We start from the raw sequence: 18,403 nt of genomic DNA, 5'->3' as shown, positions 1-18,403 counted from the left end.
GGAAGTACTTGGACCATTTAAAGAGGTGAGAGGTCACACAGCCAATGTTTGAACAGTTGGAACCAGTTGGTATTACCACTGTCCCCGTTGCAGAGCCGGAAAAGAGGGAACTGGGGAGTTCCATGGAGGACCCGCCGATGACCCCGATGGAGCTGGAGAGATGGTAATCCACGAACTGCTGACAATGAAACTGTGCCATTGGTGGAGGATCCGGGTGGTGGACTGAGGCGATACACCATGCCTCCGAAGTTCCTGGGAGATCCATCCTCTGAAAGGCTGTTCTAAATTGCCTCTTTTTCATGTCTCAAACTTTTCTGAGATAGTTGATGCAAAATGACTCATGTTTTATGTATGTTACTGAGGGACATTAATGGGTAGGAATGTAATAGCGCTGCTCGTTTCAGGGGTGACCCCTTGCGATCCACGTGACCAGCTCGAGGCCTCTTATGTGTGAGCTTGAACTGCGACCAATGGGGAAAACGTGGGAAACCTGGAGCAGGGAGCCTGACACTGTGGACCCGTGAGTCCCAGAGTAAAAAGCTGCTTCAGGTACCTCTGTGCCTGTAATTAGTTCCCCCATCCTTGTTCTCAATACACCCGAGTTGTTCTACAGGAAGTGTCCGCAGTCTTGCCTGAAACCACCAGTTTCAGGGTCACGGTTACTGAGACGGGCTTTTCAATTCCGGATACTGAGAAGGTCAATGAAGTTGTGATTGAAACGGCCACTGACAGCTCCATCCTCACCCCTGGTGTGAGGCTCCAGGTCGATTTGGAGGAGGGGATGCAGCTCTGTGACCATCGCCATGTTGAATCAGAGTCACCTCAATCCTGCTCCTTCATTAGGTGTAGGGTTGAGTTTAATTCGATCCATGAGCTCACAGAACCACGGAAACATACATTGCACATTAATGCCCTTCGGCCCATCGAGTCTGCCATGACGCATGGAAAATATCTGGCCGACAGATCTAACCCATTTACTAGTACCAGGCCTATAGCCTTGAATTTTATGACGTGCCAAGTGCTCATCAAGGTACTTTTTAAAACATAAATTTGGAGTAACCAATTCATTGTTTTTTCAATTAAGGGGCATTTTGGCGTGGCTAATCCACCTACTTTGCACACCTTTGGGTTGTGGGGGCGAAACTCCCGCAAACACGGGGAGAATGTGCAAACTCCACTTGGACAGTGACCCAGAGCCGAGATCGAACCTGGGACCTTGGCGCCATGAGGCAGCAGTGCTAACCATTGCGCCACCGTGCTGCCCTTTCAAGGTACGCTTTGAAGGATGTGAGGCAACTCGCCTCTACCACCCTCCCAGGCAATGCGTTCCAGACCATCACCACCCTCTGGTAAAAAAGGCTTTTTCCTCAAATCCCTCCTATCACTACTGCCCCTCACCTTGAACTGTCTCCCCTCAAAACTTACGATTCAACTAATGGGCACAGCTACTACCTATCCAACCTGTTTATGCCCCCTCATAATCTTGCACACCTCGCTCAGGTCGCCCCTCAGTCCTCTCTGTTAGAGTGAAACAACCCCAGCCTATCCAAACTCTTTTCATAACTTAAATGTTCCATCCCATGCAACATCCTTTTGAATCGGCTCCGCACTCCTTCCAGTTCAATCACAACCTTTGTGTAATGTGGCGATCAGAAATGCAAATACTACTTCAGCTGTGGCCAAAGTTCTACTGAACTCGAACATGACCTCCTTGGTTGACAAACCTTTCTTGTAAACCTGGATTGGTAGGACAGAGCATCCCCCACCCCACCCCTTCTCTTTAAAGAGTTTCTCCTCTCTGCACCCTCGCCATTATTTGTTGGCCATGTTAAAGACCCAGATACACTGTAACAACAGTCCTCATACAATGTCCAGAGCTGGGTCCCCAAACCTCTATCCTCCCTGAATGTCTGCAGCAGGACATAAGACAACCTCCAGAAACCCGTCCACAGCATCTCTCCTGACTCTCCAATAACAGATCTAGGCAAGTAATGGAAATGAACTCATTTCACATTCATTGGAAATTGACATGGGGATGTGTAAATCGGTGAGTGAGATTGTGGAGAATTTAAATTACAGAATGAGAATATTGCTAGTGAGATGCTGCCCAGACTGGGAACCAATTTAGATCGATGAGCACAGGAATGATCTGTGACTGGGATTGGGTGACGATTAGTATATGGACAGCAGGTTGTGGATGAGCTATGCTTCATGTAGATTTGTAACATGAATTGCGCGACGAGACAATCATTTAATTAGTCGAGTCTGGAAATTACAGAGACACAGATGATGGTTTGTTCTGCAACTGGGATGAGACAGAGGGACTATGACAGGTGAAAAGTACATGGTACATAGTATATAGAACAGAGAACATACAGTGCAGAAAGAGGCCGTTCGGCCCATCGAGCCTGCACCGACCCACTTAATCCCTGACTACCACCCTATCGCCATAATCCAATAACCCGTTCTAACCTTTTTGGCCACTAAGGGCAATAAATCATGGCCAATCTACCCAGCCTGCACGTCTTTGGGCTGTGGGAGGAAACCGGAGCACCCGGAGCAAACCCACGCAGACACGGGGAGAACTTGCAGACTCCGCACAGACAGTGACCCAGCGAGGATTTGAACCTGGGACCCTGGCGCTGTGAAGCCACAGTGCTATCCACTTGTGCTACCATGCTGCCCTTAAGCATTTGGAATGTAGGGAACATCTGGAAATATATAATTGCAGTGTCAAAGGGAGTGTGCAGTGTGGAACAGTCTCCAATATCAACCGGAGAGCGGTGTGGAGCCAATGGATAGAGATTGGCCTGGGTGACTAGAACGGGAACTTGGATTCAATATTTCCAACATGTCAATGACGAGATACACTTAAAAGGTTCATGCAATAAATATATGAACAGGGAGACTTACCAGGTACACCAATAATAGCCAGGATGGGATAATATCCGGCTTGAATGATCAGAAGTGTGCCGAGGAACAGAGTTGATGAAGGCAAACCGTTGGAAGAAAAATAGAACAGACCCGTGGTGAAACCCCTGTCCATTGTTGTAACGTTCGGATCGCTAGTTCCCAGATTCTGATACTTTACTGTCGCGTTCTGATCGATTTTTGCCAGATTCAGATCAATTGCTGGATCGTTCCGATCGATTGCTCACAGATTCTGCTCCTTCCTCTCGGCCTCTCTGCAGCCGCTGATCTCTGTCAGTGTTGTTGTTGATGCTCCCGCTGACAGTGTGTGCTAACACATTGAAAGGAATCCCTTATTAGTAGAAGAGTGAACCTCCCCCCCCACAGTGATACAATTAGGACCCATGGAGACTGACATTAATTGCAGTCACTGAACAAACTGGTTAATTTAACCACTTCCAATCCAACACTTTTTATATCACAATGAAGTAGAAGATTAAACAGCTAGATTGGCTGTGTGAGAGTGACTGGTGAATGGAATGTTGAAAATAGTGGCAACACTGACCGTAATATTCAATCCTCATTGATATATGAGTGATTATCATTGAATCTACAGTGCAGAAGGAGGCCATTCGGCCCCACTGAGTCTGCACCAGCTCTTGGAAAGAGCACCCTACCCAAACTCAACACCTCCACCCAACACCAAGGGCAATTTGGACATTAAGGGCAATTTATCATTGGCCAATTCACCTAACCCGCACATCTTTGGACTGTGGGAGGAAACCGGAGCAGCCGGAGGAAACCCACGCAGACACGGGGAGGACGTGCAGACTCCGCACAGACAATGACCCAAGCCGAAATCGAACCTGGGACCATGGATCTGTGAAGCAATTGTGCTATCCACAATGCTACCGTGCTGCCCTTAAGAACAAATAAATCTACACTATATCATTTTCCCGTAATCCATGTACCTATCCAACAGCTGCTTGAAGGTCACTAATGTTTCCGACTCAACTACTTCCACAGGCAGTGCATTCCATGCCCCCACTACTCTCTGGGTAAAGAACCTACCTCTGATATCCCTCCTATATCTTCCACCTTTCACCTTAAATTTATGTCCCCTTGTAATGGTGTGTTCCACCTGGGGAAAAAGTCTCTGACTGTCTACTCTATCTATTCCCCTGATCATCTTATAAACCTCTATCAAGTCGCCCCTCATCCTTCTCCGCTCTAATGAGAAAAGGCCTAGCACCCTCAACCTTTCCTCGTAAGACCTACTCTCCATTCCAGGCAACATCCTGGTAAATCTTCTTTGCACCTTTTCCAGAGCTTCCACATCCTTCCTAAAATGAGGCGACCAGAACTGTACACAGTACTCCAAATGTGGCCTTACCAAAGTTTTGTACAGCTGCATCATCACCTCACGGCTCTTAAATTCAATCCCTCTGTTAATGAACGCGAGCACACCATAGGCCTTCTTAACAGCTCTATCCACTTGAGTGGCAACTTTCAAAGATGTATGAACATAGACCCCAAGGTCTCTCTGCTCCTCCACAATGCCAAGAACTCTACCGTTAACCCTGTATTCCGCATTCATATTTGTCCTTCCAAAATGGACAACCTCACACTTTTCAGGGTTAAACTCCATCTGCCACTTCTCAGCCCAGCTCTGCATCCTATCTATGTCTCTTTGCAGCTGACAACAGCCCTCCTTACTATCCACAACTCCACCAATCTTCGTATCGTCTGCAAATTTACTGACCCACCCTTCAACTCCCTCATCCAAGTCATTAATGAAAATCACAAACAGCAGAGGACCCAGAACTGATCCCTGCGGTACACCACTGGTAACTGGGATCCAGGCTGAATATTTGCCATCCACCACCACTCTCTGACTTCTATCGGTTAGCCAGTTCGTTATCCAACTGGCCAAATTTCCCACTATCCCATGCCTCCTTACTTTGTGCAGAAGCCTACCATGGGGAACTTTATCAAATGCCTTACTAAAATCCATGTACACTACATCCACTGCTTTACCTTCATCCACATGCTTGGTCACCTCCACAAAGAATTCAATAAGATTTGTAAGGCAAGACCTACCCCTCACAAATCCGTGCTGACTATCCCTAATCAAGCAGTGTCTTTCCAGATGCTCAGAAATCCTATCCTTCAGTACCCTTTCCATTACTTTGCCTACCACCGAAGTAAGACTAACTGGCCTGTAATTCCCAGGGTTATCCCTAGTTCCTTTTTTGAACAGGGGCACGACATTCGCCACTCTCCAATCCCCTGGTACCACCCCTGTTGACAGTGAGGACGAAAAGATAATTGCCAACGGCTCTGCAATTTCATCTCTTGCTTCCCATAGAATCCTTGGATATAACCCGTCAGGCCCGGGGGACTTGTCTATCCTCAAGTTTTTCAAAATGCCCAACACATCTTCCTTCCTAACAAGTATTTCCTCGAGCTTACCAATCTGTTTCACACTGTCCTCTCCAACAATATCGCCCCTCTCAATTGTAAATACAGAAGAAAAGTACTCATTCAAGACCTCGCCTATCTCTTCAGACTCAATACACAATCTCCCGCTACTGTCCTTGATCGGACCTACCCTCGCTCTAGTCATTCTCATATTTCTCACATATGTGTAAAAGGCCTTGGGGTTTTCCTTGATCCTACCCGCCAAAGATTGTTCATGCCCTCTCTTAGCTCTCCTAATCCCTTTCTTCAGTTCCCTCCTGGCTATCTTGTATCCCTCCAATGCCCTGTCTGAACCTTGTTTCCTCAGCCTTACATAAGTCACCTTTTTCCTCTTAACAAGACATGCAACCTCTCTTGTCAACCATGGTTCCCTCACTCGACCATCTCTTCCCTGCCTGACAGGGACATACATATCAAGGACACGTAGCACCTGTTCCTTGAACAAGTTCCACATTTCACTTGTGTCCTTCCCTGCCAGCCTATGTTCCCAACTTATGCACTTCAATTCTTGTCTGACAACATCGTATTTACCCTTCCCCCAATTGTAAACCTTGCCCTGTTGCACGTACCTATCCCTCTCCATTACTAAAGTGAAAGTCACAGAATTGTGGTCACTATCTCCAAAATGTTCCCCCACTAACAAATCTATCACTTGCCCTGGTTCATTACCCAGTACTAAATCCAATATTGCCCCTCCTCTGGTTGGACAATCTACATACTGTGTTAGAAAAGCTTCCTGGACACACTGCACAAACACCACCCCATCCAAACTATTTGATCTAAAGAGTTTCCACTCAATATTTGGGAAGTTAAAGTCGCCCATGACTACCACCCTATGACTTCTGCACCTTTCCAAAATCTGTTTCCCAATCTGTTCCTCCACATCTCTGCTACTATTGGGGGGCCTATAGAAAACTCCTAACAAGGTGACTGCTCCTTTCCTATTTCTGACTTCAACCCATACTACCTCAATAGGGTGATACTCCTCGAACTGCCTTTCTGCAGCTGTTATACTATCTCGAATTAATAATGCCACCCCCCCACCTCTTTTACCACCCTCCCTAATCTTATTGAAACATCTATAACCAGGGACCTCCAACAACCATTTCTGCCCCTCTTCTATCCAAGTTTCCGTGATGGCCACCACATCGTAGCCCCAAGTACCGATCCATGCCTTAAGTTCACCCACCTTATTCCTGATGCTTCTTGCGTTGAAGTATACACACTTCAACCCATCTCCGTGCCTGCAAATACTCTCCTTTGTCAGTGTTCCCTTCCCCACTGCCTCATTACTGAGTGGTTCCAGGGGACTGGAGGATTATCAATGTCCCATCCTGTTTATAAAAGGAGAGAGAAATAAACCCTGGAGTGATAGAGCAGTCAGTATAATGTTAGACATGAAGACATTTCTAGAGGTCAGAATGGCGGATAATAACATTGCTTCTTAGCGAGGAAATGGAATTATGAGTGAGCAGAAGCACGGTGATCTTCATGGAAAGGTACATGTCATGTCGGTAATATAGTTGTTTTTTCAAAATAGCTGCAGGACTGATGAGCCTCGTTTATATATTTGTAATATGTCGATCGACGGGCGACTACCAGATGGATTATTCATTGAACGATTTATTTAATGTCAGCAATATAGAGAGTGAATGAGATAAAAGCTACCAGGATACAAGACTCCAAACTCACAACTGGCGGGAAACCCGGGCTCCAGCCCCACGATTCACACGCTGCAATCCCAATAGCCGATCGAGTCTCATGACCCTCCCTGACCCATTAATTTACCATTTAACATTCACAAATATGAAAGGAACTACTTACAAAAATGTAAATCACATGTCTCTCAAAAGAGTCTCTCATAGAATCAGTCGTTCAGAGGACCGTAATCCCCTGAACGCGGCACAAGTCATTGGCGAGTGCTTCGGAAGTAGAGCTGACTCGTATTAGGCCCTCAACGAGCTGAATATCGATAGGTGACGATGTTTCCATTCAGGGAGTTTTCTCACTCCGCCCCGAAGCTATACTGGGTTTGTCCTCGGGGTAACTTGCAGCAGCATTACTTTCATCCACATCCATCTCACTGCCAGACAAGTCTACAAGGGGCAGATAGTTCCTGTAGCTCGGTGTGTGGTTCAATACTTCTTCAGTGGGCCAGGTGGTTTTTTAAAACATTCTCCCTTAAACCTTTACCTTCTCTGACACGTGACCTTTTTTGGACACGACAGTTCCCAAAAATCTATTTGGCCCAGCTCCGAAATTCATCACATCAACCAAATCACCCTGCACAAATGTTCTTTCAACTTCCTTTAAACCACTGGGTGTTTGCTGCTCATTCTGCTGGGCCTCCACCCACCCGACAAATTTGAAAAGATAAGAACAATTGTGTTCTGATATCTGTCCATCAGCAGTTCGCCGGGTATTGCACCCGTGGTAGTGTGAGGTATAGTTTGATAGGTGAGTAAGGACCGGGTCGATCTGAGTCTCAAAGAGGCAGATGCCTGCATTTTCATGATCGCCTTGAACGTCTCTAACAGCAGGTCGATTGGAAGCAGGGTGGTAGAGAGCTGTCCAACCATGTTGGGTACCGTGGGTCCTCATGAGTTATAGCACTGAAGACTTGTGCTCCAGAACTTGCTTCATCCCGAGACAAGCTGTTCCAGGACTGCTACAACACTGGCATCTACCCGGCAATGTGGAAAATTGCCCAGGTGCGTCGTGAGAACAAGAAACAAAACAGATCCAAACCAGCCAATTCCCGTCCGATCAGTCTATTCTCCATCGTCAGCAAAGTGATGGCACGGTGCTATCAAGCGCCAGCCACTCAGCAATAACCTGCTCACGGACGCTCAGTTGGCGTTCCGACAGGTTCACTCAGCTGCTGACCTCATTACAGCCTTGGTTCAAACCTGGACAAAAGTTCTGAATTGCAGAGGTGAGGCGAGAGTGACTGCCCTTGACATCAACGCAGCATTTGACTGAGTAAGGCATCAAAGAGCCCTAGCTAAACTGGAGACAATGGGAATCAGTGGACGACTCTCCCCTGGTTGGAGTCATACCTGGCACAAAGGAAGATGGTTCTGGTGATTGGAGGTCAATCATCTCCGCACAAGGACATCACTGGAGGAGTTCCACAGGGTAGTCTCCCAGGCCCAACCATCTTCAGCTGCTTCATTAATGACCTGCCTTCCATCATGAGATCAGAAGTGGAGATATTTGCGAATGACTGTATAATGATCAGCACCATTCGCAACTCCTCAGATAATGAAGCAGTCCGTGTCCAAATGCAGCAAGACCTGGACAATATCCAGGCTTGGGCTGACAAGTGGCAAGTTATTCGCACCACACAAGTGTCAGGCAATGACGATCTCCTACAAGAAAGGTTGTTACCATATCCACTTGACATTAAATTTAATTGCCATCGCTGAATCCACCACTATTCTGGGGATCATTGATCAGAAATTGAATTGGACTAACCAGGGCAGGTCGAAAGCCAGAAATCCTACGCCGAGAAACTCACCTCCTGTCCCCCCCCCTCTACCCTCTCCCAAAGCCAGTCTGCCATCTACAATCAACAAGTCAGGATTGTAATGGAATACTCTCCACTTGCCGGGATGAATGTAGCTCCAACAACACTCAATAAACTCGACACCATCCAGGACAAAGCAGCCTCGCTTGATTGCTCCTCCTTCCACCAACATTAAAACCGTCCACCACCGACGAACAGTAGCTGCTACTGTGTGTACCATGTACAAGATGCACTGCAGGAACTTACCAAGGTGCTTTCGACAGTACCTTCCAAATCCCCGACCGCAACCATCTAGGAGTGCATCAGCAGCAGATACCTCGGAATCCCACCATCTGGAGTTTCCCTCCAAATCACTCACGACTCGTACTTGGAAATATATCGTCGTTCCTTCGTTGTCGCTGGATCAAAATCCTGGAACCCCCTCCTTAACAGCAGAATGGGTGTACCTACACCTCAAGAGATGCAGCAGTTCAAGAAGGCAACCCACCTTTTGAATGGCAAGTAGGAGTGGGTAATAAATGAGGGCCTCAGCAGCGACACGCGCATCCAGTAAAATGATTTTAAAAGTCTTCACTCGAAAATGCAGTCCCATTATAGAAGGCCAGAACCTGAGGTCACCCATGATTGGAGACTGTCGCAAGTTGTCTGCTATTGCTGATGAGTATGTGGACATCATATTGTGTATTTAGAAACACTTGGACTGGACATCTACGTTAATTAAGGACACGGATCTGAAAGTTGGGCCACCAAATTCGAAGTGTCGTCTCACCCAGTGGCGACCTGAGCACACCCAAAGGTACCCAGGTGCAGCAGACAACACATGTTGCTGCACTGGATACTGGTCACACTTTTTGACCAGATTCTCCATGTCAATGTCCATCCCCGGCCATTGCATACAACTGCGTGCGAGCATCATTTTGCCAATCCCAGGATTTCATAGGATGGGTGCAATGTATCTCAAATTCAACTGCGGCTTCCTCGTGGAAGTGGGAACGACCAACCGAGCTCCCCACAATAGTATCCCGTGTTCACAACTCAACTTGCCTTTTCCTATCTTGAAGCGTCGCAGCAATTCTGATATATTCTCACACTGCCAGCCATGAAGTGCCATGTGGTTGACTCGAGATTTAAAAAATGGTCCTTTTGTGTTCAACGTTTGACCCACCTCACTGACACTGGCAACGTGCAAAGGAAGGGCAAATCAAGAATGTTCTGCTGTGGCCCCAGCGGCAGATATATACTCTGAGGTAGGGGAAGACGGTTCACATTGTCTTCATTCTAAATGTGGGTGCCCAGCCTATGTTTACCCATATACTCGCCGGCAGGTAACAGTACAGCCTAGCGTGAGAGCTTGGCTGAAGTTATGGCGGGAATGGTCTCGTCCTCTGTAAATAACACCTTGTGATCCGTTACAACTAGGGAATGTCGTCCAGAGACGCATTGCTACAGTTGTTAGACTCCGAATAGCATAGCCAGACCCTGGGAGTCAGCATGTTCAACATTGCTCAAAGTCTTCGAGTAGTTGGTAATCGGCATTTCTGCACCAACTTCCACCTTCTGGTCAAAACCTTCCGTATTCCAAAAGGGGAATAGTCACAGGTAAGGATGATCTATTTTGATGGGTCGAAGTGGAACAAGAGACTGGGTGACTGTCGAGCTCCTTTACCCAGTTGAAACGTATCATTCTGATGTCATTTCCAACACCACCTCTGGTGCTTCCTGAATGTAAGTGTGACAACAATGTGGAAAATGTCGTAGTTCATGATTGCGAACAGAAAAATCAATTCTGACGCATGCTTGGGCGCAGTTGCATCATTAATCTCTTTGGATTTTCTTCTACAATTGATTTAGCCCTTTGGTGTCCACCCTGAATCCTGAGTAAATCACTTCCTGAGCTGACAAAAATTGCATTTTTCCATTATTCTGGCCTTCTTCAATCATTTTAAGATGTCTTCAAAATTTGCTGAGTGCTCCTGTTCATGTATTCCTGTAATTACTACATCTTCTGGATAGACAACCACCTGGGTGGCTTTGGGCAGCACGGTAGCATTGTGGATAGCACAATTGCTTCACAGCTCCAGGGTCCCAGGTTCGATTTCGGCATGGGTCACTGTCTCTGTGGAGTCTGCACATCCTCCCCGTGTGTGCATGGGTTTCCTCCGGGTGCTCCGGTTTCCTCCCACACTCCAAAGATGTGCAGGTTAGGTGGATTGGCCATGATAAATTGCCCTTAGTGTCCAAAATTGCCCTTAGTGTTGGGTGGAGGTGTTGACCTTGGGTAGGGTGCTCTTTCGAAGAGCCGGTGCAGACTCGATGGGCCGAATGGCCTCCTTCTGCACTGTAAATTCGATTCTATTCTATTCTATTATGTAAACTTTCAATCAAGAGCTGTAATATCCCACAGCCAGTTGAGACTCCACATAGTAGCCGGGTAGACTGGAATGAACCATTGGCCTACACTGTGTGTCCCTAGCTTTTAAAGGCTCACCTACCACTGGTAACTACACTAAAACGTTATAAAACGACGAACTTTGGATTCCTTATCCGCTACCCGTTTCACCACATTTTGTGCACCTTTTAAATGTTGTCTGGCCAATTTGCCTGCTCTATTTAATCGTTCCCTAAACTTTGACACGTAATCGAATAATGTAATTTCCGATTTCTCACTCACCAATTTTTCCTGAATCAATTTAACTGGTCCTCTTACCTCGTGACCAAAAATAAGTTCAACAGGACTAAATTTGGTTGACTCATTCGGTGCATCCCTAATTGCAAACAGTACGAATGGAATTCCTTTCTCCCAATCCTCTGGATAATCTTGATAGTAAGCCCTCAACATTGTCTTTAATGTCTGATGCCACCTTTCTAACGCAATGTGCGATTCTGGATGATACACAGTTGATTTAAATTGTTTTATTCCCAGGCTATCCATAAATTCTTTGAATACCTTTTGAGGTAAAATTTATCCTTGATCCGATTGTATTTCTGTGGGTAGTCCATATCTAGTAAATAATTCATGTAATTCCTCCACAACACTTTTAGCTGTAATATTACAGAATGGAAACCTGGTAGACACATCCATTATAGTCAAAAGATATTGATTCCCACGGTTTGTTTAGGAAGCGGCCCTCCGCAATCAATTAGGACCCTTTTAAATGGGTATTAAGGGCACTGGTTTTTATCACTGCTTGGGGTATGACTTGACATGTGTGACTTGATTGACAACTTTTAACTACATCGTTATGTAGTCCAAGCCAATAAAAATGTTTCTAGATTTTAGCTTGAGTTTTCCTTAACCCCAAATCACCTCCCACTGGTGCCTCATGTGGAACTCGCAATACCTCCTTTCTATACTACTTGATGAACTTCTGCCCACTTTTCATCCGCCTGCATATGTAAAGGTCTCAATTTTCTCATCAATACATCACTTTTACGGTAATAACACTCTGGTATACACTCAGATTCCTCTTCCGTATATGCTTTCTGATACACCTGTTTCATTTTTATATCTTTCTGTTTTAACTCCGCCAATTTTCCTGAACTAAAAATATCCGCCTTATCCTCCACCTGTTCGTGTTCTTTTTCAATCATCTGATCAAAAATCAACCACTGGCTTATCAACCACAGTAGGCATCACTCCCACTTGCGATCCAGCTGTATCGTTACCCAAGATAAACTGTATTCCTGGGCAAGATCGTTTCTCTATTACTCCTACTACCACTTCACCACCCTTCACTATACTTTCCAACCTTAACTTATATAATGGAACGCTACTCCTCTCACCCTGCATTCCACATATTATCACCTTTTCTGGCAACATTCTTCCCAACCTACATAACTCCGCATCTCTTACCATTAAAGATTGACTAGCTCCCGTATCTCTTAAAATTGTGACTTATTTATCTGCTCCTCCTGAAACACATGAGTAAACTTTTACCCACACAAGTAACTTCTTTAAGGAAATCTGGCACCTTCTTGAACAGTCTGTACAATCATTTGCACCTTCTTGGCTTCCCTTGGGCTTTCCTTCACCATTCTAACAAACCCCACTGTCTTATCCTGTTTCATCACATCAGCCTTCCCAGTGCTTTTCTCCAACCACCGACACTGTGACTTTACATGGTCTAGTTAATTTGAGTGAAAACATTTGAAACGTTTCATTTCTTTTCTACCCTCCTGGATTTAAAAAGAAAATCTGAGGTACACTCTCCTTATTATCTCCCATCAGATCACCTTTACCTATACCACTTGAGTATGTCTCATCTCCCCAGTTTCTATCGCTCACAGGCTGAAACTGATGTCGGAAACCAATCTTTGATTTATGAACTAATTCATAATCATCTGCCATTTTTGCTGCTAATCTCGCAGTTTTAACACTCTGCTCTTCCACATGAGTTCTCACTCCGCCAGGAATTGAATTTCTAAACTCCTCCAAAAGTATAATTTCTCAGAGAGCTTCATGCGTTTTGTCTATTTTCAAAGCCCTTATCCACCTATCAAAATGACTCTGTTTGAGCCTTTCAAACTCCATGTATGTTTTAGCAAATTATTTCCTTAAATTTATAAACCTTAATCTGTAAGCTTCAGGCCCTAGTTCAAATGCACCTAAGATGGATTTTTTTCACGTCCTCATACGACCCCGATACCTCCTCCGGTAGTGCTGCGAACACTTTACCAGCCCTACTTACCAGCTTTGTTTCAATCAGGAACGCACATGTCCTGTGGCCATTTCATTTGTTTAGCTACCTTCTCAAATGAAATGAAAAAGGCTTCTACCTCCTTCTCGTCAAACGTTGGCAATGCTTGGACATATTTAAATAGATCCCCACCACGCCTTCGACTATGACGCTCTTTCTCACTATCCTACTCAGTATCATCCAACTGAACGTTTCCCTTTACGTCTGCTAAATTTAAATGACTGTCATGTTTCATGGCCATTTTCTGAAGTTCAAACTTTCTCTCTTTATCTATTTCCCTTTATTTTTATTTTCTGCGAGAGCTATTCTTTCTTTACCAGTTTCTTCTCTCTCCTTTTCTTTTTCCTCTCTCTCACTTCCTCTTTCCGCGCTCTCTCTTTCATATTCAAGCTGCTTTAATTCTTTCTCATGTTCCATTTGTTTAATTTGTAACTGAATTTTTGCCATTTCCAATGAGTCAAACTGTATTTCAGGCAACTTTAAATGCTTTTCCACCGCCATAAATACCTCATCTTTTCGCATTTTGTCAGATAATGTTAACTGCAATGTTTTTGCTAAATCTAACAGGCTGCTTTTAGTCTCTGTCCGTAAGGTACTGTGAGTGACCGTCTCCACCCCCAAAAGCGTCTGAGCCTCTGAGCCATTGTCCACGACACCACCACCCCTTCCCACTTAAACGAAAATAGCACACCCGAAAATCAACCACAATATGCTCACCCCACGGTCTTTTAGTTCACTAAGCCAATCAAATAGATAGATTTTTATCCCGGATGAGCCCCCAATTGTTACGGGTCGTTGTTTAGAGAATCCCAAAGTGTATCATGGAGTTCACCTGACCCACAACTTTTAATAGATTGTTGTTTGGGGAGCACATTCTACAGCCTACAGTCATGCAACAGAAGAAGTGGCCCAGTATTTTTAAAAACAGAGCAATGTTTAATCTATGAACTCAAGTTATCCTTTATGTTGTCATCACTAAAATAAGATGAACAAGGTAGCACCTATTTAATTTGTTTTGATTTGATTTATTGTCACAATAACCGAAGGGCATTGAAAAGTATTTTCTGCTGCCAATGAGATGTACATAGTGGACGAAAATAATAATTGACAGAGTAGATTGACAAATGGTACATCGACAAACAGTAATTGGTTACAATGCGGAACAAAGGGCCAAACAAAGCAAATACATGAGCAAGAGCAACATAGGGCGTCGGGAATAGCGCCTTACAGGGAGCAGATCAGTCCGAGGGGGAGTCGTTGAAGAGCCTAGCAGCTTTGGGCAACAAGCTGTTCCTTCTGTATCTTCTGTCTGATGGAAGGGTCTGGAAGAAGGCAACGGCTATGTGGGAATGGTGTCCGCCGGCCTGAGGCATCGGGAGGTATAGGCAGAATCAATGTGCAGGTGGCAAGCTTGTGTAATGCGTTGTGTCATGTGTTATTAATCTTAAATCAGATCTGTTTGTCCCAAAATATTCCTCCAACCCTTCTCCACCCATGGAAATATCTTTCGACTCTTTCCCTGAAATAATGTTGTGGAATCAATTCTCCTAACTCTGTTTATCTTTACCTATGTCTATTCTGTCAGGTATAAGTTCAGGCTAGATCAGAGCTTTTGAGCGGTTATCTAGATTTTCGGGTTTGGAGTGTGTATACAGTCAAGCATCCAAGTTTCAATTGGTGTATTTTGGAAAAGGTGGCAGCTATGATACGCAGAGTATCTCAGCCACGGTCGTTGTGTCAAAAGGCAGACAACACCTCTGCTCTGTCCACTAGCTTAATCATGACCGTCGTGTTATTTTTATTCGCTGCCTTGCTTCAACTCTGATCGTTCTGTCATTGGTCTGCTGGGCTGTTCCAGTGAAGTTCAATACAACCTCGACAATGAGCTCATGATCGTCCAGACTCAGAAATCCACATATATCTGGACTTAATATTGAGTTCAACAGCTTTATCTCCTAACCTTTGTCTCCATCTTGTTGTTTGTGTTTCATATTTAATTGACATTGTTGGCTTGGTTTTCTTTCTTTCTCGCATCATTTTACAATCAGATCGGTTTCATATATTACCGGCCAGTGGTTCGAGATCACAAAAGTGTATCATGGAGTTCAACTGACCCACAACTTTCAAATAGATTGTAGTTATGGCGAGCACAAGGGCCCACTTTGGTGTGATACAACAGAGATCAAAAGTGCTTTTCAAACAAAACAATGTTTATCATATGAATCAAGTTAACATGTTATAAACACATAGTAAACATCTTGGCAACTATCAACTCAAAAACTCCCCCCAAAGAATACAGCACTCTATAAGTAACCCTTAATCATTCCCAGCAACATCTATAAGACAAATACTCTCTTTAACAAATACATCAAGTTTAAATTCTCTACTGAGAGCAGATATCACTTTGAAATTAGCAAGTAATCTGAAGACATTCTTTTCATGCAAAGAGAGATCAAAATTACATCTTGTTTGGCTGGTTGCAGCTCCAACTCTGAAAGCGAAACTAAACACACACTGTAGCAGCCAGCTCAAAAACGAAAGTAAAAGCAGACAGACAGCCCAGCTCCACCCAGACTCTGACATCACTGCATCTATTTGATAAACACCCGTTTCTTAAAGGTAGTCTTACATGACACATGTATCAATCAAAGTTCTTTAGACACAACCTTTATTTCATTGCTACTGCCATGACCATTCTCTCTGTCTTTCTATCATGAAATATATTTCTCTTCCAGCATTGTTTGTCTCCACACTCACACACACTCATCCTTTGCTCGCCCTGACCCGTCCTTCTTCCCCTGGTTTATTACTCTGACATTTTTATCATTCTTTCCTTATGATGGCAGGACATCCTGAACTGAAGCGTTAACTGGATTATCTCCACCGATGCTGCCTGGACTGTTGAACTTCTTAAGAATGTTTTCGTCCTCATCAGTTTTCAGTCTACACAGCATTTGGTTTTGAAATTAATCTTTATGATTAGATCAGACCCATGCAGTGGAATAGGTCACTTTACCCGTCTGCATGTTGTCTACAACTTTAACCATTGTCCAGATAGTTTGATGATTGCTGTGGGGTGGATGAGGGTGGAATTATATATTTAATTTGAATACTTTGTGTTTCGCTGATTCTGTTGTTTTTCGCCAGTTTGGCGCTTGCGGAATTGCATCAATAGACGTCCCACAACAGAGGTATGTATTTTTTCCATTTTGCGTTGTGAACAAGAATACAATGAGATGTTTTCTTTGTCCATTCTGCCATGTGGTTTGGACATCTCTGGAAAGGCCAGCATGACGTATCCATGATAATTGCACTGGATCTCAGTCTCCAACTCGACCATTTCAGAGGGAAGGTAAGATTAAAGCAGAATTCTATGCATCTGCAGTCACATGTAGACCAGAACAGGAGGTAATTATCACTTTAAACACTAAATATAGGCAGACTTGCACAGCACAGGGGCTGAATAGAGAATGTGTTTAAATCCACCAACCAGGTTAGTCAAGTTACAGGACAGCCAATAATAATCCCCCCACAATTTTATTCCCCCAAATTTTCGCCGCCCACATTGCCCCCCCACCCCCAAATGAGCTGATAATCAGAATCTTCCTCGGTGATGGGACAAGCAACATCGACAGACCGAGTAGCCCAGAGAAGTCAGCAGAAGACCAAAGGTTAAAGAAAACTGATTGCCAAGAGTGACTTGAAATTCTGCAACTGGCCCGAACAAGCAAAGATCCTTTTACCATTCTGTAAAAGTAGTTATTCTCTTTTAACTTGAAAATAAAGTTAAGTTGAAATTGATAACCTGAAAGAGTGGTGATTATTATTTTCTTTATAAAGTTTACTTTACTTCACTTAGCAAACTGGACCCATGTGTAAGTTACTAAGTGGTAAGCAAATAAAATTATTCTACGAAGATATGGGTTATACCGGGGATAACTTGAAAAAGCTAGTTTGACCCGAATAGTAAAGGTGTCTGTGTGATTCAGACATTCCCCACTACACTCAGCTGATTGGTCATGGGGGAATGACTCAGAAGCAGCTGAGTTTCTCCCCTGGTGGATACCTTCCTGACCGAACTTTTATACAACGGACTAAAGAGTCCCCCACCCCTCAGCGGGGGAGGGGCGGGGGGCGAGAAGCGATTAGGAGGGTTGCTGGAGGTTAGCTGGGGTTCCGGGATGGCGCAGGTGAGTGTGCCTCGGTAATGTTGCCCTATTATTCTGACTGTTGGTGCTGAGGTCTTTTAAGTTTTTTTATTGACTGATTAAGAGAATTTCTCCATTTCATGAACTTGGAAGTTTCAATAATTTTGAAAACATTAAAATGATGCTTGTGTCAGCGGATTTATTTCATTTGAGATCTTTTCTCGTCTTTTCCCCATTGTAGTTGGTGGCGTTCCTTCTCCTCTACCTGCTCCCGATTCCCAGGGGCCGCTGCAGTTCTCCTGCGGTGGTAGCTGCCCCTCCCAGAGTAACCTCTTGGCCTCGCATCGCCGGCCCCACCACCCACACACATACACACACAAAACCCAAAGTGGCCGGCGACCATCTCCAATGGTAACATAAATAGCCAACGACCCTGGTAATGCAGGATGACAAATCAGGGTGAGTCTGGCTGGTGATGGGCAGTTTTACTGGCAGTGTGAGGAGAGAGGTGCCGTGTGGTTGTGGTTCCCTCACAGGATTTCATAAATTGAAGAATCGGACTAAAGGGAAATGTCAGCATATTCTTAACCTGCTGCCTGAACTGAGTCTGTGTCACGGCGTAAATCGCAGTGTTTGTG

This window comes from Scyliorhinus torazame, chromosome 23 (assembly GCF_047496885.1).
Source record: "Scyliorhinus torazame isolate Kashiwa2021f chromosome 23, sScyTor2.1, whole genome shotgun sequence".
Taxonomy (NCBI): domain Eukaryota; kingdom Metazoa; phylum Chordata; class Chondrichthyes; order Carcharhiniformes; family Scyliorhinidae; genus Scyliorhinus; species Scyliorhinus torazame.
Note: the sequence above shows the minus strand (reverse complement) of the source record.